Source organism: Mustela nigripes, chromosome 4 (genome assembly GCF_022355385.1).
Source record: "Mustela nigripes isolate SB6536 chromosome 4, MUSNIG.SB6536, whole genome shotgun sequence".
NCBI classification, from domain to species: Eukaryota; Metazoa; Chordata; class Mammalia; order Carnivora; family Mustelidae; genus Mustela; species Mustela nigripes.
The window spans coordinates 37570086-37592388 of record NC_081560.1 but is presented as its reverse complement, the minus strand read 5'-3'; the positions used below and the strand labels follow the sequence as shown (position 1 = coordinate 37592388).

The 22303-nt window shown below is 37.3% G+C and overlaps 1 protein-coding gene across 4 annotated transcripts in view; it reads right to left on the bottom strand.

The window, feature by feature from the left end:
* The window catches only part of IMMP2L (inner mitochondrial membrane peptidase subunit 2), an 855652-nt gene that overhangs the window by 676788 nt on the left and 156561 nt on the right, over positions 1-22303 (bottom strand). The gene's annotated exons all lie outside the window — the stretch shown is intronic.

Genomic DNA, 22303 nt, shown 5'->3' with positions numbered 1-22303 from the left:
ATCAAAAGACAATCTGTTCACATTTGTATAATAACAGATTCCATATACACAAACGTAGTCAGTTATATATGCCATATTATTTATGAAAAGGGAACACTGGTTTTATTGAGAAATTTTAATATTCCTTTTCCTCTTCTTCTGTCCCCCTCACTCCTCTTAAAACATTTGAAATATCAAATAATCCTGCCTACAGAGCATCCTCTGGTAGGAACCTAGCTGGTGAGATAGTAAACGTAGATAAATTGGAGTGGTGATAACAACTACTATTTAGGAAGAAGGTAAAATGAAGAACAGAGCATAGAGGCATAGAGCTTTATATTTACAAGCAATGGAGATATGAGTCTAGAAGATCTCTAATACCAAAAATGAATAAACATACCCCAAAGCTCTATAGACTCCCATTTATAAATACCCAAGTAAAATCTTCATAATCCAGTTGCATAGTTTCAAATATGCCCTCATGACCAAATGGGATTATTCCCAAGAATGTGAGACACATAAATTTAAAGATATCTATTTGTGTAATATATTCACTGTATTAACAGATAAACACAAAACATACCTATTGTTATCTTGATTGATGTCTAGTACAAAGGCTTAAGTACGTAAAATCTAACCTCCACTTTAAGATAAGCATTTAACAACCAAATACCAGAAAAGCCTCTTAACCAACAGAGAATAAAGAACCCTTCTTTACTTCTATATGAGGAGCCAAGGGAAATATTACGTTTAACAGTAAATACTAAAAGGGTTCCCAAGAAGGTCAAGAGGGAAGGGAATGAAGGTTTGAGTCAAAAAAGGAAAGAAAAAATGAGAAGTATAAAGTTTTGCTTGTGTTTACCTAGAAATATAGACACGATGAACTGAAAAGGTATTAGAATGAATCAGAACATTCAGAAATATGGCAAGAATCAAGATCGACATAAATGATGTTCCCATCCACGAAAATAATCAATTGTAAATTTTATTGGGGAAAAAAGATCTTTTGAAACATAAGCATAAAAATCTATGGAATAAGTAGGAATAAATATAATGTGCAAGAAATATGCAAGTGTAAATAAAGAATACTACAAAATTTTACCAAAGGACATAAAAGTTCTGAAAAAAGAAGACATATCATTCATTTGACCAAAAATTAAATCCCTACTGTTATCAAACTCCCAAACAAATTCCAGATGTCTTAAAGATCTCAACAGAATCAACAAAATTGTATAGGTACTAGAATAAACTATGAGATAATAAAGAGAAAGTGAGAAGCCAGGAAGGAGACCCCTTGGGGAAAATGCTACTGAATTCCATTTTCCCCGCATTAATCTTTAGCACCATCATCAATAGAAAACATTTTATGAATGTTTCATGAATATATTCTATTACACTAAACATGATATGTTGTACTAAATATAAGTAAGAGTGGTTGCCTCTGAAAGATGAAATTAAATATTGTCATTTTAACAATCATCATGTTTTCTCCAATAAACATGGAATTTTTTAAAAAAGTGAAACTAATATTAAAAATTTAAACACACACAATGTAGGTGATAATACTAATGCATAAAATAAGTTGGGTAAAATAGTTTCTTTTCATAAATTAATTATGAAAATAAGTAATTTTTTTTTAAAGATTTTATTTATTTATTTGACAGAGAGAGATCACAGTAGACAGAGAGGCAGGCAGAGAGAGAGAGAGGGAAGCAGGCTCTCCGCTGAGCAGAGAGCCCGATGCGGGACTTGATCCCAGGACCCTGAGATCATGACCCGAGCCGAAGGCAGCGGCTTAACCCACTGAGCCACCCAGGCGCCCTGAAAATAAGTAATTTATTCACTTTGAGTCTTTTGCCGGAGGTACTATACATGGGCAAAGCATTGTTTCTTTTCAAAACTCTATGTAAACTATATCATTGAGCAGCATTACTTAGTTTATAGAATGCATGCACATCCTCTCAATTAGTAATTCAGTATTTTTCCAAATTTTCTCACTTTTCTTCGCTTCCCTTCATAAACTTCCCCAGGTGTACTTAAAACCATTAAAAAAAAAAAAAAAAACTTCAACTCAAAAGAGAAAAGTAGTTTAAAAACAAAGAAGAACAAAGAAATGAACATACCAAAAAAAAAAAACTTTAAAATCTTCTAATCACTCATAAGATGTATAGAAATGTTACTGATAGTCAGGTTTCCATTTTTCATATCTACCACAAATGTAGTCTGTACTCAGTAATACAACAAATCATTCTCCTTTGGAGGAATGATTCAAGCAAACCAAGAGCAATTTTTTAATTAAAGAGAACATACATACAGTATGATCCATTTTAATTTTGCTTCATATTTCTCAAATTCACATTTAAACTTTAGTAATAGTACTCTTTAAGTCTTTTTTATAACAATAGGTCTTCAATTATATTTATCTGAAAATATCTATTTCTGTTAGAAAATCTTGCATTTCTTAAAATATCTGCTTTCATGAGTATGTAATGATTATCTGAAAAACAAACTCCAAAGGACAACAATTAAGCCACATGGGGTATCACATAGGCAGAATTTACCGATTTAGATACACACACTATACACACGCGCACACACTTAAAGCAGTATATTAGGTAAGATATAAACAGCTATAAATTAAATAGACCCAAATTCCTTTTTAGACAAATAAATTCAACTCATTCAACTCATTGACATAATGTCTTATTTAATACCAAATCCAGAAAGTTCACTTTTTAACCCCGATTTGAAAGCTTGTAGGAGAATTCCCATATATGCAATATTGTTTTTGAGAAAATTAGTTAACTTTCTATAACAGCTAGGATAAAAAAAAATCCTTGTTTAAAAATATAAGATGGAAAAATCTGACGTTTTTATAGATATTTTGCAGGATATTAAATATATGTATGTACAAACCAGGAGATTATCATGAACTGGTACATTACTGCATAAACTGCAAACTTATCTTTGCCATGGGATTAATTACTATCCATTTCAAGAAGATGTGAACACAGTCTAGGCCAACATGGTATTCAAAGATTTTTGTTGTTATTGTTAAATACACATATCTGTGTCTTTCTACTCAAAAACTGACAAGATCTAAAACACATTTAAAATCTTTTTTTTAAATACCATGCAGCAATGATCCCTTAGAGGCAGCAACTTTAGATGGTGCTTAAACAATGAATTTTTTTTCCAACAATAACAATTTTCTTTAAATTCATTTACAAAGCCTCTCCACACAGCATGAGGCATAATTTCCTGGTAAGCAACTATAAAGCAGAATTAACTATCCTCAAATGACTATGAAATTAAGTCAGCCATATCAGATTAAGATGACCATAAATGCAGTTAAAAACATGCTAATTTACATAGCCCCCTAACCATGTTTAATTGCCACATTAAAAATCCTAAATTCATTCCCTTCAAAAGCTGGTCTGTGCTTTTATAAAGCAGAGTAGTGTCAACTATATTAACTTGTTTTGCCTGAATGTTGCACTTGGTTTTTTAATCTATATTACTGGTAACATCCACCAGCTCTAGCTATTAGGTCTAAATATTTTTTATCAAATGATTAATGGAATGACATCCATCAACCTGATTGTTATGAGGTGCACAATGTGTTAAAAAAAAAAAAGCCCTCTTAGCCTTTGGCAACATGAACCGTCATAAAGAATGTACAGAAAAATAAATATATGCTACTGTCCATTTCTATCTGGTACCTTTAATCATCTGGGGCATTCTTACCTCCCCATAAAGAAGAAAAGTGAAGTCAAAGCAAAGTAGTCAGCACTGAAATTATTTCTGTACCACCCCTACACCATGACCACCCTACTCACCTCCCCTTATACTCACCAGTCTCTAATGAGCCATGAAGACCCAGTTTTCCACCCTAGGTCTATCTGGACCTTTTAGACACCCTAGTTCAGCTCCGGAAACCCATTCCCTCCTGGGCTCTCAACAACTCATCTTTTCAATTCAGAATATAAAACCATTTGGCTTGTTTTTGCCTCATCCTCTGGGTGTCTGATTCTCTAAAACAAACCATTCGAATTGCAAACTCTAGTATGTGTAGATTCACCTTTCTTTCTAAACTACCCATTCATGTTTCTTCACCTGCACCATAGTTACAGGTGTATTACCTTAATATCCTCTACTCCTTGTCTCTCAAAGACTAAGATACCATCCAAAGTTGAGGATAAATTACTGATTCAACCAATTATTTAGGAAACTCCAAAGTATTAATCAAAGTATCATCATGTACTATATAGAATCTTCACCAGGCAATAGTGCAGGAGAGAGAAAAGTGATTGATTCTGACAAAATCACAAAACATAAAATTATCTTGGTTTCCTCCAGTGGTTACCATAATGTCCTAGCTCAGGAGTTAGCAATCCAAAAGAATCCACACCTGGAAGTGAAATGGTAAAGATGTAGACTGACATATTTCAACATATACACAGTTTCACTGAAAGACTCATTTAGCCAATTCACTAGATGACCCCCATTCCCATAAGAACAATGGAAGGGTAAAATTTCTATAGTTCTCACAATAAAAGTAAAGTCTAGAAAATGACCAGTTCTAACTGTTGGCCCTGTGCTCTTCTAATAATCAGATACTTGGAATTGGAGGAAGGTGAAGTCTCTTTCAAAATAATAAAAATTAGCACAGATGAGGACAGAAATCAAGAAAGTAAAGGAAAAGAGAAAGCCCTGTAGATTGACCTACCCAGAGATAATTGCCAACAACATTTTTTTTAAAGATTTTATTTATTTATCAGAGAGAGAGAGGGAGAGCGAGCGAGCACAGGCAGACAGAGTGGCAGGCAGAGGCAGAGGGAGAAGCAGGCTCCCTGCCGAGCAAGGAGCCCAATGTGGGACTCGATCCCAGGATGCTGGGATCATGACCTGAGCCAAAGGCAGCTGCTTAACCAACTGAGCCACCCAGGCGTCCCTGCCAACAACATTTTAATACATTTCATTTCAGTCATTTGTTCTATGTGTAAATTGGTTGTCTCAACTCCTTTTCTGTTGTGTTCTTTAATGCCTGCCAGCCAGACAGATAGAGGGCTAAGCTAGAAAGCTGAAGTTCACTTCCTGAATTCCCTGACAGCTAGACTGGGGCACATGATCCAGCTCTGGCCAAGCAGATGCAATGGCATGGCTTTGAGTGAAAGTTAACACAGTGAGGCAGAGGCCAGGCTGGCTGCTGCCGCACTTAAAAAAATCAGTCAGAGAGAAATTTGGTTTCTCTGCAGCATAGATCCTAATGTCCAAACCCTCTTTTCATGAGAGTCAAGAGCCTGGGCCAGTCATCTGTTTTACTGTTTTAAGGTGAATCATGGCACTGATGACGTGGCCCTTGTGCCAGCAATTAGGAGCTGGCCTCCCAACTCTCCAGATTCCTAAATATGGCAGAAACCACAGTTTCCTTGTCTGACCACCTTTGCAAAGAACAGTCCCTCCACCAGCAGAAAGATGCTCATTGGATGTAGCAAGAAATAAAGTTTTATTGTATTTGAACCAGTGGATGCTTTCATCTCTTTGTTCTAGAAGTTATGGCTTCCTAGTTAGTAAAAGGGAAAAGAGGGAGGGAGGCTTGAAAACACTGAAAAGGATGGTCAGATCTAGAATATTTTAAAGGATTTACGGAAAAAAGATTTTCCTGAAGTTTGGAATTCCTTTTATCATTACAACTACTTTAACTTAATTATAATATATTGGAACATCTTTTCTATTGATTTTGTTAAAGATAAATGTCTGTTCACAATTCTATCCTATTGAAATTTATATTCTTATATACCCTGTAATTTTACTTAAATGTTTTCAGGTTAAGATTATGATTTTGTCATAAACTTCATTATACATCCAAGAGTTGAGGAAAAATTCTTCCATAATACATGAAGCTAAAATCAAAGACAGACAACATCAAAATAACACATACTCGAAAAACTGTACCGCCATTTTACTATAAGCATGCAAATTATGATATAGCATATCATGACAGTATTTTAAAGCAGCAATTCTCCCAGTGTGGGTCCGAATGTCTCTCAGGGTCCCCAAGAACCTTTGAGGGGTTCCACAAGGTCTCCCTTTTCCGAATATATTATCAGTGTGAGGACAGATTTTCTTGCACATATTTCAACCAAAAAAACATATCACAGCAGATTGAACGCAAAAGCAGATACGGGAATCCAGCTGTTTCTATTAAGTCAGACATTAAAGAGATTTATAAAAATGTAAAACAGTGCTACTCTTCTCACTAAATATTTTTGTTTCAGAAAATGTAGTTATTTCTCACAAGAACACCTTATTTACATTAACATAATGATAAGTTTATTGTTTTTTTAGTGAATCCAACACATATTTTTAATTTTCTCAGTTTTAATCTATAATATGCTAAATATCGATGAAACAAACCCCCATAAAGTTCTTTGGGGTCCTTTTTAAGAGTTTTTAGGAAGTATAAACAAATTAGCAAAACCCTGTAAGACTGCCAGAATTCCTTTTAGTAAACAATAAAGTCTATTTAAATGTAACCAGCTTTCTGAATGTATAAAATACTAGGCAGCCTTTCTAACTGCTGGAGGAGAAAGAACATGGTACTGAATACATGGATTTAAATACCATTTTCACAACTTGTTAGCTAGGTTGGCATCTGGTCCCTATTATTCTCACTTACACCAATATGACAAATTCAACAGTAAGCATATCAAAACTAAAATCACTGCATTTCTCAAGCATTCTTGAACATTTAATTATCCAGGATTATATAGAGTAATTTTTATATAATTATAGACATTAGCTAATTTGATTATCTGGGAGTCGATTTCCCAGCTACTCGCTGTTCGGAGTTACAGATCATATAGCAGCAGTTGTGGCTTAGCTGGGTATGGCTGAGGCCATCACACAATTTTTTCCTGGACCAAATCCCATCTGCCTTGCTCCACAGAGTCTGAGTAAAATACTCCTTTTTTCTTTCTTTTATTAAAATTTATTTATTTCACAGAGAGAGAGAGAGATCACAAGTAGACAGAGAGGCAGGCAGAGACAGAGGAGGAAGTAGGCTCCCTACTGAGCAGAGAGACCGATGTGGGGCTCGATCCCAGGACCTTGAGATCATGACCTGAGCCGAAGGCAGAGGCTTAACCCACTGAGCCACCCAGGCGCCCAAAATACTCCTTTGTTCAAATGCCCACATGGATCCAAAGATTTCTTTCTCAGGACTATGTGGGGGTATCTGGGGGTAAAGTCTAGGGTTACTCCTACATTTCAGCAAGAAAGAATCCCTCAAGAGAGCTATCTACAATACTCACGTTAGAGAGCAGAAGACTCACTTTATCGTCACTTATCAGTTATTCAAACCCTAGAAATATCCTCTCCATTACCAACAATATAATGAGCTCTCAAAGAGTAGAGTCTCCTTTTGTCATCTAAATTTACAAAAAGTCTTCTTGTGGAAAGTAAGAGAGGTGAGAAAAGTGAGAAAGGCGAGCTCAAGCAATCATCTCCATTTGATTTTTCTCCCATACTCTAGAAAAAATTTTCTAAAACTCCGCAATAAACTTTTTTAGTTGAGATCAAAAACTTTTCTTCACTAGTTCAATGGTTACAAAGGCTGTAATATTCAGGATGTTGCAAATACTGCCCTTTTTAAACAACAGTTACATCACTCTTTAAGAGGTACCAAAGGAATCTAAATTCCATACCAGTTTGGTATATACCACCATCCATTTTTAAAATACATTCTTTAAGAGTAAGAAATTTTACATTGTTCACTTCTATGCTCGAGCTCATTTTTTTCTCACTTTCCCAGAGAATTTCGCCCTCGTGTGGGTTTGCTCTCCCTACTGTCTATTACACTGTCCACCTCCCTAGAATACTCCTGCCCCACTTACTGCCTGGCTAATTCTTAACCGTCCTTCAAAGCCCAAGTCAAGCATCTTCCTTCCAGGAAGATTTTCTGGATGCCACCACCCCAACACACAGACACAGACACACACACACACACACACATACACACACACGGGAAAGTTTATTTTCTTTGTATTCCCACAACACTTATTTTATATCCAGATTGTTTCTTTAAATGTCGTTCTCCCTAAATAAATAGTAAGCTCCATGGACTGACAAAAATAAGCAGCGTAAAGCAGGTAATGAGTATTGAGTCCATAATAGCCCTTGCTTCTTCCCTGATCTTATGCTTTTGGTGTTTTCATGTTATCGGACGGTCTTTATGTTTTGGTTTTATTTTGTTGTTGTAGTTGTGTGTGTGTGTGTGTGTGTGTTTAATATTCTACCTCAATTATTTTTGCAAATATGCAGGGTACAAATATAACCACAGAGCATGGCTCTGTGATTTTGATGAAATTACATTATCTGTCTCAGTCACAGTTTCTTTATATTAATTAATAGTAATTATAAGATCATGTTAGGTAGGCAGTATCAAATTAGGGATACATGTGAAAAATTGAATATAAATATTATATACATAGTAATTGTTTTTATTAAAATCATATGCAATATGCAAAAATTCTACTGATTAGAACTTTAAACCAACAGAGAATGCCTTAAGAAATAGACAGACTTTAAATGATTAGGTCATAACCTTTCTCCTGCTGAACTTTGAAATTTTAATTCAGTATAATATTAATATCCTAGAGGGATCTTTGCACAATCCTGTATTTCCTTCATTTCCTGTACTTCAAAAAAAATGTAGAAAATAAGTGATTATTTGAAATTGGCCAGCTTCTGAAACCACAAGCTGCTGTCATGAATATTTCATTTATTGAAAATATTTTCGAGCTTACCCTTTTCAACAATCCCACATCATGATGCTTTATTCCCCCTGTATGTGACAGGTATCATTACTAATCTCATACAGCTGCTCCTTTCCTACCGCACCAGAGCACTGATTGGATGTCCGACAACATGGCAGCCAATCCTCACACTCATGAGAAGTACTATCACAACTACATAAATGACCATAAATAAAGCAAAGAGTATTAAAACATCATAGGTGATGAAGGATGCATCTTAAGTCAGAGAACTGCAATAAATAACCAGGTTGCTTGAGAATGAGAAGAAGAAACAATCACCGAGTGGTTCAAAAGCACAATTTAATCAACTTGCAGAGCCAGTAAATCCAGTACCCGATTTTTGGGTTTTAATGCCATTCCTCAAGAAAATGAACAAAGATTCCTTTGGGGAAGAAAAAAAAAAAAAAAAAAAAAGGCTGACCCCAGGGCTGGGCAGAGAAGGCATACAATGACCCTGGAGCACCTGATTATGCCAGGAAGTACAGAAATGATAAGAAAATATCACAAGAACTTAGAATTATAAACCACTGGGGGAAGAGGGGAATAGGAAAATAATAAATATAGAAGGAAATGGTGAGTGGAGGGAAGGTTCCTCGAGTAGAATGCTGAGAGCTGACTGGTAAAAATGGAGAAGCCGCTAGCAGTAAAATATCCTCATTTTGCAACCGCTGCAATAAAGCCGGGTTCAGGCAAGAATTATCAACAGATGCTAAATCAGGAGGAGAAATTTCCTTTAGGAGCAGAAGATAGGCACAGCTTCAAAATGCCTCAGATGGCTCACCAGCAACAAGGGAAAAATTAGTAATGATATAATGGAGAAACTGGACAACACCTTGACCAGGTGCACTGTGAGTGCTTCCAGATGTGATATCTGGAAAGGAAGTATCACAGAGTATTCTCCCTGGGAAGGTATCATCTGAATGAAAATCATGTAGAAATAGATTTATCTCAAATGACAGGCACATTATTAAACAAAAAGAGGTAGAATGTTGTATTCTTCAAATATACCAATGTTATAAAAGACTAACACGCTGAAGGATTGTTACAGAATAAAGAGACTAAGGAAACACAACAACAAAATGCAGTAATACTTGGTCCTACACTAGATCCTGTGCAGGAGAGAAAAAATAAATGCTTCCAAAGTACATTCCTGGCTGCACTGGCAAACTTTAAACATGGACGTTAGTGAGATAACTGATTGCAACGATGCTTGATTTACCGAAGTTAAAAAAAAAGAACCAAAAGTATACCATGGTGATATAAGAAAATGCCATATTCTTAGGAAGTGACCCTTAAATATTTAATGGTAAAGTAGGGCAATGACAGCAAATCACTCTCAAAAGCACATTTGTGTGTAAGTGTACACAAAGGTATAAGTGCATATATATATATATATGTATATATACATATATATATATATATACACACATATACACACATACACATACATACATACAAGTATATGGGTGTTCTTTGTACTATCCTTACAACTTTAAAATTGTTTCCAAATAAAACGTTTTGGTAAACACAAAATCCAGCAAATGTGAGGGAGGCAGAAGAATCAGATGGGGAAGAGACGGATGGGCATGAGCTATCCATGGTCTTGGTGACAGGGGCATGACTTCCGTTTCTTAGTCCACTTTATAACTATACAGTTGTGACATATTCTTATGTGTGCAAAATAACACATTAGAAAGGAGAATGAAGAAAAAAATAATGCTCTTGTAAATCATTTTATTAATTCCTTCAAAACTACTGTAAGATATGAAAAGCCCTCACAAGGCAAGCATAAAAGAACATGGATTATTAGTATTTCTAATGCAATAATCATCAGTCTGTTCTTATTACACAGGGATAAAAATTTAATACTGGTTTTAGGACCAGTTCTTTAGTTTTCTTTCTTCCCCCTCAATTGAATAGTACCTTTTCCCCCTCAACCGGTGTTTGTATTCTTTAAATGTAACACGTAGTACAGTTAGCAAGTTTAATACAAATAGTTATTAAAGTTAACATATTGCTATGTGCCAGGAGCCATGCTAATAGGCATTTGTTCTCTATCTTTAAATTTAACAACCACTGTTATGACAAATTGTCTTATTTCCCCTCTTTTCAGTTGGAGAAAAACCAGGAACAGAAAGGTTAAGTAAGTTGCCCAAGGTCACACAGCTAGCAAGGGACAGACTTAGAATGTGAATGCAGAGAATGTCACTCCAGACTCCATACTTGGAAACAGCATGCTTCGCTGTGTCTTTATTACCTTCCCCTACTTAAGATTCTAACCTCAAATTATTCTTGCACTGAAAACATAGGTAAAATGCCCACAAAGGACTTTAAGTCCAGTACTCTAAGCTGGTATGTAAAAAATAAATTATGGCTATTATTTCTATTCAGTGTGGGCAGAAAATGCTGTATTTAAAATTTAGAAATTAACACTGCCTTAGATTTGAATTCCCCTGTTTCTTCCTCTGACCACTCATGGGGTGGTGATGGGGGTGTGTTGCTGAATAACTGAAATGCTACCAGAGACAAAGCAATGAAAAGAAACAGTATTAAAATATTCTCAATCTATATAGACTGGATAATCTACATTAAAAAAATACTTCGTATGCTATTCAAAAAAGGCTGATTTTGCTGGATACAGAAAAAAAAGCTTCTAATATGGTGTGATCATTGATAAACAGTGGCCATAAGTCATTTTGTGGCTACCCAGCACCCAGCCCCTTCCTGAGAGCACCTCAAGTCCCTTTGGGGGACTTTTCTACCATACCATGTTCTCCTGGTGGGAGCATACATCTAAGTACATGCTCTCTAACTATGGAAACCAAAATCATCCCTTGCAGACTGCTTCCAGAGAACTTCTGCTCCCTGCCTGGTGTAGGCTGGTGGGCACATAACCGAAGCTTAGCCAGTCAGACAAAATCTCTTGGGATTTCGGTATATTAAGCAGGGTCCATACACATACTAAAGATGTAGTTAAGAGTTGATTCGGGTCAGCAACCAAGCCTGAGTATTTCTGTGGAGTATTTCTGCTACCAAGACCTTCAGAACTCCCTGTCACCCCTCTGTTCCAAGACTGACTATGTAGCCTTCCTTCAACTGGGGGAGCTTCTCCCATCTCAGATACTTCTAATAAATTCCTTTTTTGCTTTTAAGTCAGAGTCCATTTCCTGTGTGGGCAATGACAATAACAAAGGTGATAAATACATAAAATGAAATATAAAGACATAAGGGGATAAAATTATGCAATTTTATTTAGCATTTTTTTGAATGACTTTTATTCTTTTTTCTCTTTTTTCAGCAGGCTCCATGCCCAACATAGAACCCAACGTGGGGCTTGAACTCACGACCTGAGAACAAGACCTAAGCTGAGATCAAGAGTCAGACACTCAACAGACTGAGCCACCTAGGTGTCTCTTCAATTACTTTTATTCTTATCCATTGATTTGGTAGAGTGGAAAATATGTTGGCCAAAAAATCTGAAGATTTGGAGTCTAGTCCAGGCTTTCCACCAACTGGCTCTAACATTTAAAGTTGAATTCACTCTTGTTTCTTAATATCTTTTTTCTCATCCATATATTAAGGTAGTTTGAACTGCAAGTTTTCTTGCATTCATAAAATACTGTGTTTTGTAGAAAAGATCAGATTCTTAATAATAATACCAATAGTATACATCTTCTTTCTAAGAAATTAGCACATGGATGTTACTGAATTTAGTATTTCCCATTCTTCTTAAATAACACTGTTTTTCACACAAATAAAATGTTATAGTTGTTTCTGATATGACAAACAGAAATCACAGAGTTTCAGACTACTTCCCTAAGGGAATAACATCCCATGCCTCAGAAGATTTAGCTGTAAGAAATACACAGATTTGAAATAGGACTGCTCAGTAAATACTATTATATTTACAAGATCACAGGCAAAGTAATGCATCTTCTATAAATTTTTACATTTTCTAATATCACAATATTTTCCTGAAACGTGCTTTCTTTCTTGTTTTCCAAGGCATAATTGCCATCCTTAGATAAAAGTCTCAAGTTTAAGGGAATAAATAATTCCTTTTAAAATTCATTAGTCGGGGGGAGCCTGGGTGCCTCAGTTGGTTAAGCGACTGCCTTTGGCTCAGGTCATGATCCCAAGGTCCTGGGATTGAGCCCCAAGCCAGGCTCCTTGCCCAGGGAGCCTGCTTCTCCCTCTTCCTGCTACTCTGCCTGCTTGTGCTCATTCTCTCTCTGTCAATTTTTTTTTTTAATTTTAAATGAAATTTAAAAAATAAATAAAAATTCATTAGTGGTATGGTAGACATGTTTGCTATCTCTGTATAAAATTGTTTGGTTCACTGACTAGGTAATATATCCTTAACAGTACCAGGGATTCAGTTTTTCTAAAGAGACCTAAAATTACTTGTATCAAAGTCAGCCAAAGGGAGGGCATATCATGAAGTCAAGAGTTTCAGTATGAAACCAAGACAAGGGATGCCTGGATGGCTCAGATGGTTAAGCATCTGACTCTTGGTTTCAGCTCAGATCATGATGTTAGGGTGGCGAGAGCAGACTCCAGGCTTGGCACGGAGTCTGCTTCAGATTACCTCCCTTTCCCTCTCCCTCCCTCTTTGACCCTCTTTGACACTCATACTCTCTCTCTCTCAAATAAATAAATAAAATCTTAAAAAAAAAAAAAAATCCACAGGGGCGCCTGGGTGGCTCAGTGGATTAAGCCTCTGCCTTCGGCTCAGATCATGATCTCAGGGTCCTGGGATCGAGCCCCACATCGGGCGCTCTGCTCAAAGAGCCTGCTCCCCTGCCCCACTCTCTGCCTACTTGTGATCTCTCTCTCTCTCTCTGTCAAATAAATAAATAAATTTTTTTTAAAAATCCACAGAAGAGTACTATTATGAGTTCTTTAAAAGTTCAAAAGTAGAGCCATCCTCAAAAAGCCATTCAAACCAAGAAGACTGATAATCATTAAGTCTACAAAATAATGGTTATTTAATATTAACATTTATCAAGCATTAACTGTATTTGAAAGCCAATGAGATTTTGTTTCTGTCATGAAAGTTTTATGCCCCTAAATCTAACCTTGAGTATACTATTTGTTACTAACTCTCAACACAATTAAAAACACAGAGAACTCCATCTATCTTGTAAGTCACTCTGTCAAATTCCAGGGTAGCAAAGAGGAATAAGAATTGGTCCCTGGCCTTAAGGCACATACAGCCATGAAAACAGACTCAATATAATATGATAAATGCTAGAAAAGAGATGGTATCTAGCATTATCTGTCAAGGAAGCAATTAATTCTGTTTGGGAGCAGAGAAAAGACTACAAAGAAAACGTTGATATATTAAACCTTTATTTAAAATATTAAAAATATGAATACTAAAACTCTTATCCATCTTATCTTATATTCAGATATCCTGTCATATCTGAATTTAAACCCCATTTCCTTCCCTTGTTGGCCATGTAACACTGACCAGGTTGTCTGAAATGGAAATCCAGAATGTAGCCCCCATTCTGGCACTCACTAGTTGTGATCTTAGGCAATTCACTTCACCTCCCTAGACCTCAATTTCCTAATCTGTGATGGAAGTCATGGAGTCTTGCTTTAATTTCCTCTCACTTTCCAACATGAATCTGTATTTTACATCAAATTATGGAAACTTCTACCTCTGTTGGAGTTCCCCACTTAGCAAATATTTATAGAGTACCTACTATGTGACAGGCACTGTTCCAGGCACCTGCTATATATCAGTGAACAAAATAAGCCAAAATCCCTAGGAAATTATATAGAAAATTACATTTGAAACACTTTGCTGTCTCCTTCTTCATACATGATTTCCTTCTGAGTTTTACATGTGTTAAGATATGTAACAACTGGGAAATTTGAAATAACTACAAAAATGAACACACAAAGAGAAATTTATAGATGAAGTGTATTTGGCAACCTCACCATCAAAATAGGTTTCTCTAAATCCACACTGAATCAGTGCATCTTAGTGACTTAACAAAAAGGCAGTATGTTAATGAGCTCTCTTAAACCAATTTAGTATACACACACCTTTTCTCCTTCATTTAAGCCATTTGACAGTTTCTTTAGAGCTATAACCAGATAAGTTTTATTTCAAGATACATACAATTTGTACATGGTAAGAAAAAAAAAACACAAAAGCCTACAATCTCATTTCTTTTTCAGAGATTCCACTTCCCTGTTATTTTTCAGCCTTGTTCTAGACGATCTATTTTATTATACAAGGTCTTTATTTGAGAGTTATATATTATCACTTCTCAAAAACTGATTTATTATTCAATAAGCAATTGTGAGACATCAGCAGTTTCAGGCAGCTCCAGGAAAGAATCTCACTCTGAGTATGTCAGGAAACCCAGAGTGTTGAAAGGATACAAGATGAGGTGAGGTAGAACAGAATCTTCCTGTTCTCAGAATACACCGTGACGGGAGGAGGCACATGGCAACTCAGTCTTCCATGCTTGGACTCCTCTTCTCCATGTGCTCTCTCCTTTACTAAGCTACTCATTTCTTGGCATATGCCCTTTCCCACCCTCTCACGGCAATGTCTTCTCACAACTGCGGCAGCCTCCTGGATTCTGCTGCCTGCCTTCTCTCAGAAATTCTGCACACTTCTGCATCATTCTGTGCACTGCATTCCTCTCCCTATGAGATAAGGTCTTCCTGGGGTTTTGGCCATGCTCCTTTATAAAGCAACCCCATTGAACAGAGTTCTCATGCCCAGCCCCCTCAGTGACTGTGTGCCTTTGCTTGCCTTTCTATAATCAGTGATAAAGATAATGGGGTCACATGATTTATTAAAACAACAACAACAACAACCAGGGCACCTGGGTGGTTCAGTGGTTAGGCATCTGCCTATGGCTCAGGTCATGATCCCAGGGTCCTGGGATCAAGCCCCACATCGGGCTCCCTGCTTGGCAGAACAGAAGCTGCTTCTCCCTCTCCCACTCCCCATGCTTGTGTTCCCACTCTCACTGTCTTCCTCTCTGTCAAATAAACGAAAAAATCTTAAAACAACAGCAACAATAACAACCTGATACTATATGTGTAAGTCACTCTTTAAAAGAGGACTCTGGCAGGGAACTTGGGTGGCTCAGCCAGTAAAGCATCTGCTTTTGGCTCAGGTCATGATCACAGGATCCTGGTATCAATTCTCACATCAGGCTCCTTGCTCAGCAAGGAGCTTGTTTCTCCCTCTCTCTTTGCCCCTTCCCCTGGTCATGCTCTCTCTTTCTCTCTCTTTCTCTCTCATAAATAATAAAATCTCAAAAAAAAAAAAAAGAGGACTATGACATAGTACATACCACATGGTTTCTAAGACACACCGTGTAACTGTTAGGCACCTTCCACAGGCTGCTCAGAACTAAAGATACTGTCTCACCATAGAGACTGTATATACAGAAATGTAACTGACAAGTCACACCACGAAGTTTGGACATTTCTTTAAAGACTCAGGAGACAAGTATATATGGCCTATACTGGAAATTTAATATTCCAAATATTGTGAAGAGATGGGTATATGTGTGTATGTTTTAGAATAAACAAGCTCAGCTTGGGAAACTACTCTTTAAAGCAAAACAAAATAAACACCTATACAAACAAAACACACTGTGAAAGGTCTACTCTGAAAGTCGAACCAGTCGGCATCAGATGGGCACCACAGGATGTCTTAGCTTTCCGCTAGTCAACCATAAGGGATCATCTTCATGCTGTGAAACTCAGACTACATTAACAAACGGCCACAGTTCTGGAGGAGAGAACCATCACCCTGGCAAATATCCTTCAGAGATTCCGCATCCCGATTTTACCAGGGAGGGGCAGGGGCACTGCACAACCACTACCCTGACAGTTCGGTTCTGGCCTCAAATGTAAAAGTGGCAAGCAAACTACACAATCAAACACAGCCGAGAAGACTTTGGAATAAACTTGTTTTGCGGTGACTACGTATGTAAGAAACTGGAGACGCGTGAAAGAAAAAACTCCCATCTCTTCTTGTTCTTTCTGCAGATGAGTGGGTAGAAGGCATATCTGTGAGGTGACAGGGGTCACCTTAGAAAAGCAGATGACAAGGAAGGCAGAGAAGGGATACTAGGGTGGGACTTTGGTGACACAGTCAAGGCACTGATGAAGCCTCACCTACACATGACCTAGCTTATACCTGCACAAAAGACCCCTGGGGTTTTCATATTTTGTAGAAAACGTCACCTCCTCAGGGTCGCCGGGTGGCTCAGCTCGTTTGGCATCTGTCTTCAGCTCAGGTCATGATCTCAGGTCCTGGAATCTGGCCCCACGACAGGCTCCCTAGTCAGCACGGAGTTGCTTCTCCATCTCCCTCTGCTCCTCCTCCCCAACTCATGCTCACTCATCCTCATTCTCTCTCAAATAAATAAATAAAATCTTTAAAAAAAAAAAAAAAAAAAAAAAAGACACTGCCTCCTCAGACTCCTGGTCTCCATCAGCTTGAATAAAAGGGAGAGGCCAAGGAGCTCCAGACAGGCCCCTCCTCAGTATGTGCAGAGCCATGGGCAGGAGGGCAAACCAACAGCCGTCCCTGCCTCTCCCTCAGCAGTGCTCACAACCTTAACACGTTTATAGTGCCAGAGATTAGCAGAACTCATCTTATTTCGCCTCATTTCCCTTTCTCATCAGCTGTCAGAAAAGACCCAGACCCAGGTCGTGTCTAATTCCCACACAGCTCTGTGGGCAGTGAGACCACCCCAAAGCCACCAGCGACCCTTCCTCCCCCATACCTACTTTATGCTTTCCCTGACTGCTTATAAATATGTGATGCACAGTGGATTCTATTTATTGGTTTCTTCCTTTAAAATGTAAGCCCCGTGAGGGCAGAAACTGTCTTTTTATTAAGTGCTATATCCCCTGTACACTGAGAGTACATTCACATTGTTCAGTGAAGGACTATCCAAAAGATTTAAACACAAAAATGCTGGGATGAGAACAAGTCTTTTTGTTTATTTGTTCTTTCTAGACTTCCCAGATTTTAGTCTTTTGGGAGTAAGGAAGGGATTGGAGTCATAATATACAGAATTAACATATTCAACACACATAAACACTACCAAAATTTATGAATGTCGATCTGGAACATTGATCTGAAAAGAACTACTTTGGCCTCTTTTTACTTCTATCATAACTCTTCATATAAAATATAAACATTCTCAATTTCAAAAATTCAAAAATTAACTTTTTTCCTAATTATCTCTAAAAGGTTTCCATTGTTCACGATGTATATTTCAGAACCAAAGACATAGAATCATTTTAATGAGCATGTCTTCCATCTTTGATATGGAATATTTTAAGGCTCTAAGATATTCATAAGCATTCTAATTTTCTAAAGTGTTAAAAAGGTATAAACAGGGGCGCCTGGGTGGCTCAGTGGGTTAAGCCTCTGCCTTTGGCTCAGGTCATGATCCCAGGGTCCTGGGATAGAGCCAGCATTAGGCTCTCTGCTCAGCAGGGAGCCTGCTTCCCCCTCTCTCTCTGCCTGCCTTTCTGCCTACTTGTGATCTCTGTCTGTCAAATAAATTAAAAAATATATATTTTTAAAAGGTAAAAACCATCATTGTATTTGCCTAAGTGTGTTCAAAACATATGTCTATACAAAATCCTGCACAAAAAATGTTTATACCAGTTTTATTCATAAGTGCCAAAACTTGGAAGCAAACAGATAGTCTTCAACAGGGAAATGGATAAACAAATTCTGGTATATCAATATAATGAAATATTATTCAGTGATAAATAGAAATGAGCTCTCAGGATATTAAAAAAAAAAACATAAAGGAATCTTAAATGTAATAGACATTTAAGTAGAAGAAGCCAATGTGAAAATGCCACATACTATATGATCCGAATTAAGTGACATTCTAGGGAAGGCAAAACTATGGAGGCAGCAAAAAGAATGGTGGTTACAGGGGCTCACAAGGTGGCGAAGAGGGCTGGGAAGGAGTAAGGGAAGAACAAGTAGAGCACAGGTCATTTTTAGGGCAGCAAGATATGATACTATAATGGTGGGTATATGACATTATGCATTTGCCAAAATCCATAAAACTGTACAACACGAAGAGTGAACCCTAATGCAAACTATGGACTTGAGTGGATAATAATAATGTATCACTATTTGCTCACCAAGTATAACAAATGCCCCAAACTAACACAAGCTGTTAATAGGAGAAGTTCTCTGTGTGGTTGGGGAAGGGGGGGGTGGCATGGAATATGGGAATTATCTAAAAAAATTAGAGCTCTAACAGCCATCCCCTTTCCTCCCAGTCCACCCAAGAGGTCAGGAACACTATGCATGAGCAAGGACATTCAGAGACGTTAGTTCTACACCAGGCAAACAAAACAGAGAAAGAAAAACCTGAGCAGTCAGAATTTCTGATCAAGTTTCATTTTCCTCTTTCAAGTGCTGTGAGATCATGGATCATATTCTCACAAATACCCATAGATCTACACACATAAAGTAAATGACTAGTCAGGGCAACAGTGAAAATCAAGTGTTGATTTCCTCTGTTTTGTTACTTGTTAGGGGAAGGGACCTACAGAATTATCTAGGTTTCTCAGTATAGAGGATTAAGTGATTTATGCCAAATACTGAAAAGTGGCATAAATAATGGGGAAAAAAATTAAAAAATCATACATAGGAAAAGAGTGATGGCATGCCTTCCACAGAGTGGTTGTTAAATGGGTATTTCTTAAATTTCTCTGAAATTACATGCCAGGGAAAGGAAAAAAAGAAAAAATACTAGAGATGGTCAGAAAAGCTAGTGTAATAGAGGTCCAGGGGTACGGCTCACTGGCATAAAGGCTGCTACCAACAACCCAGGAGTGCTCTTTTGAAAACTGGATGAGATAATGTTTGTAAATGTACCTGGCAAATCCCAGGTAGTAAAAATGTAAAACTGAGAAAAACACTGAATAAAGGAGAAAAGAATCGTCATTCAATGCTACACGGTAAGACAAAGTGGAAAAGAGGCACTACTGTCAGGATCCCCTTTCCTGGTGCCTAGCTGCTCCAGATTCTGGCACATGCAAAACTGCTCTGGGGTAGATTTAATTCATCTGTTTTTCTTGACAACTTCAGTTATAACCTTTGCTAACGCTTTTAAGTTCCTACAAGATATAAATAGGTTAGTGAAGATTATGAACTAAAAGAAAATGCCTTCAAGGATGGGGAGATGAGGATAGAATGGATTCTTCTACCAAAAAAAAAAAAAAAAAAAGAAGAGAAAAAAAAATGATTCTACATATTTTGTGCCAAATTAATTTCTCCTCTGCTGAGTATGGTAGTTCATAATTCATCTGCCTCCTAAGAATGAATGAAGATCACGGGGAAATACATCAGTGATTTAAATGAACCTATGCTTAAGTTAAGGACAAGAATGGCTTATGTTTTAGAAAACACTGTTTTGAATCAAATCGAAGCGTCAAAGTGCTTTCCTGTTCCTGCTTTGTTAATCACGGAGGGGAAAAAATGCCAAGCACCTCTTTCTGATTCTAGGTTTGCTCTGACCCTTTCCACTTTCCTCTTCAGTAAAGACCCCATTCAGTTCCTGGGGAAAAAAAAAAAAAAACGAACAAGTCCGAATCGTAGTCACTTCAAATTATTTAATGGAAACTGCTTTGAACTATCCAAGCACAAGCCAGTCTTTAAAAATTGCTCACATGCTTGAGTTTGACAGTGTCATAAGTGCCTGTAAATGAATATTGAATAATGCAAATTGGTAACCTGTTGACAATGCATTTGCATAAATCAAGAGAATACTTGCGTAATAAATTCACTTCTGACCTTTTTAACCTTTCGTATTATTGATCATGCTGCAGCTGCTGAAGTCCTGGACTAGGCTGATTACAGTAAAGAAAGAGAAAGGAAAGAATGGCTTTCTAGAAGAATGCCTGAGAAAAAGCTCTAGAATGTGGTGATAAGCTAGTTCTCAAGGAGAAAAAAATCCAACACGGGCGGGGGGGAGGACAAAACTTAACAAATCTACAAAATTAGCTTTTCCAAATCCATGCTATCTTCACATTATTACCATCCTCTTAACTAACAATCACAGCTCGTCTGATGTACAAGTTATCATAAGGCTCCTTGTACTGTTCACAGTATTAAGGCAAGAAACCAAAGGACACTCAAATCCTGAGAGTCAGACAAGTAAAGACATAAGTGAAATGGCTTGGGTCATAAATCAAAAGCTAATAGAGCCTGAACACATGATTCTGACCCTTTAATAGTACTCTCTCCTAGCTTGGTAACCCAAGTGAGACAACAAAGCGTAGGGGTTATCGTCTGTGCAGAGACACTGGACACCGCATCTGATATAAGCCGCAGTCATCACATTGTTCAGGGAACTTCTTATGTGAAATCAGGTAAAACTGTCACCACTAAGCCTACACTTCTGTCTTCAGAGAAAAGAAAATATGAAATTTTCATATCAGGTACATTCAAAGATGCTATCATGCTTAAATGGACTTGAATATTCTTGGTTAATGCTTAAAATTCCTACCAGAGTCTTGCCTCTTTCAAAGCAAAGGTCATGCACAGCAGTGCCGTCTCCCACCTATTCAGGAGGTGCTGAGCAAGAGATTCTTAACTGAATGATTAACTCAGCAGAACTCCCAGGATGGAAACGAAAGACAAAAAGTCCTCTCTATCAGCAAGCTGAAGCCATATTTGCCAAGCATCAGAGAGAACAGGCCTATTGAGTGTTGCTATAGAGGAGAGGCAGATCTAATGATAAAAAGCTACCAGGAAACATCAAAAGCGTCCAACAAAATAATGCTCTTGTGAGACAGTGAGATGCCTGCCACCAAAGGAGTGGTTCTCAATCCACTCACTTAAAATTTTGTTTCCTAGGCCCGGTACTCAACTGGCGTATTTATGAAGTTGGGGGTGAAGCGTAGAAATATGCAATTTTAACAAACAACTGAGCTGATTCTGATGTAGGTAGAAAACAACATACAATCCTGGCTAAACAATCGGGCCTTAGCAAACCTGTGGGCAGATTACCTACACTGGGTAGAGGTGAGACTTGACGAACTATGAAATCTCTTCGCAATTTCAGTCTTTGTTTCTATAAGATTATAAAGGCAGGCAAAACAAACTAACAACAATACAGTAAACTTGAGAACACATATGATTTAATACACATTACAGTCTCATGTTTAGGACACCAGGCACTGGAATTAAAATGGCCTGGATTCAGAGCCTATGTGACTTACTAGTCCTGTGTTCTTGAGCAAATTACTTCCCTTCTCTAAGCTCTTTTTATTTTTAATGTCATAATACTCAGCTCACAGAAAAATTATGCACAACTAACTCTGTGTTAAACACACATCCAAAATTATAAAGAATGAAAAGCAATGGTAAGAAAAAAAAAATCTGACATTTTTACTTTTAAAAAATTATATAGATATATATCCACACTATGTATATAAATATATGTATATAAATACCTATATATATAGCCAAA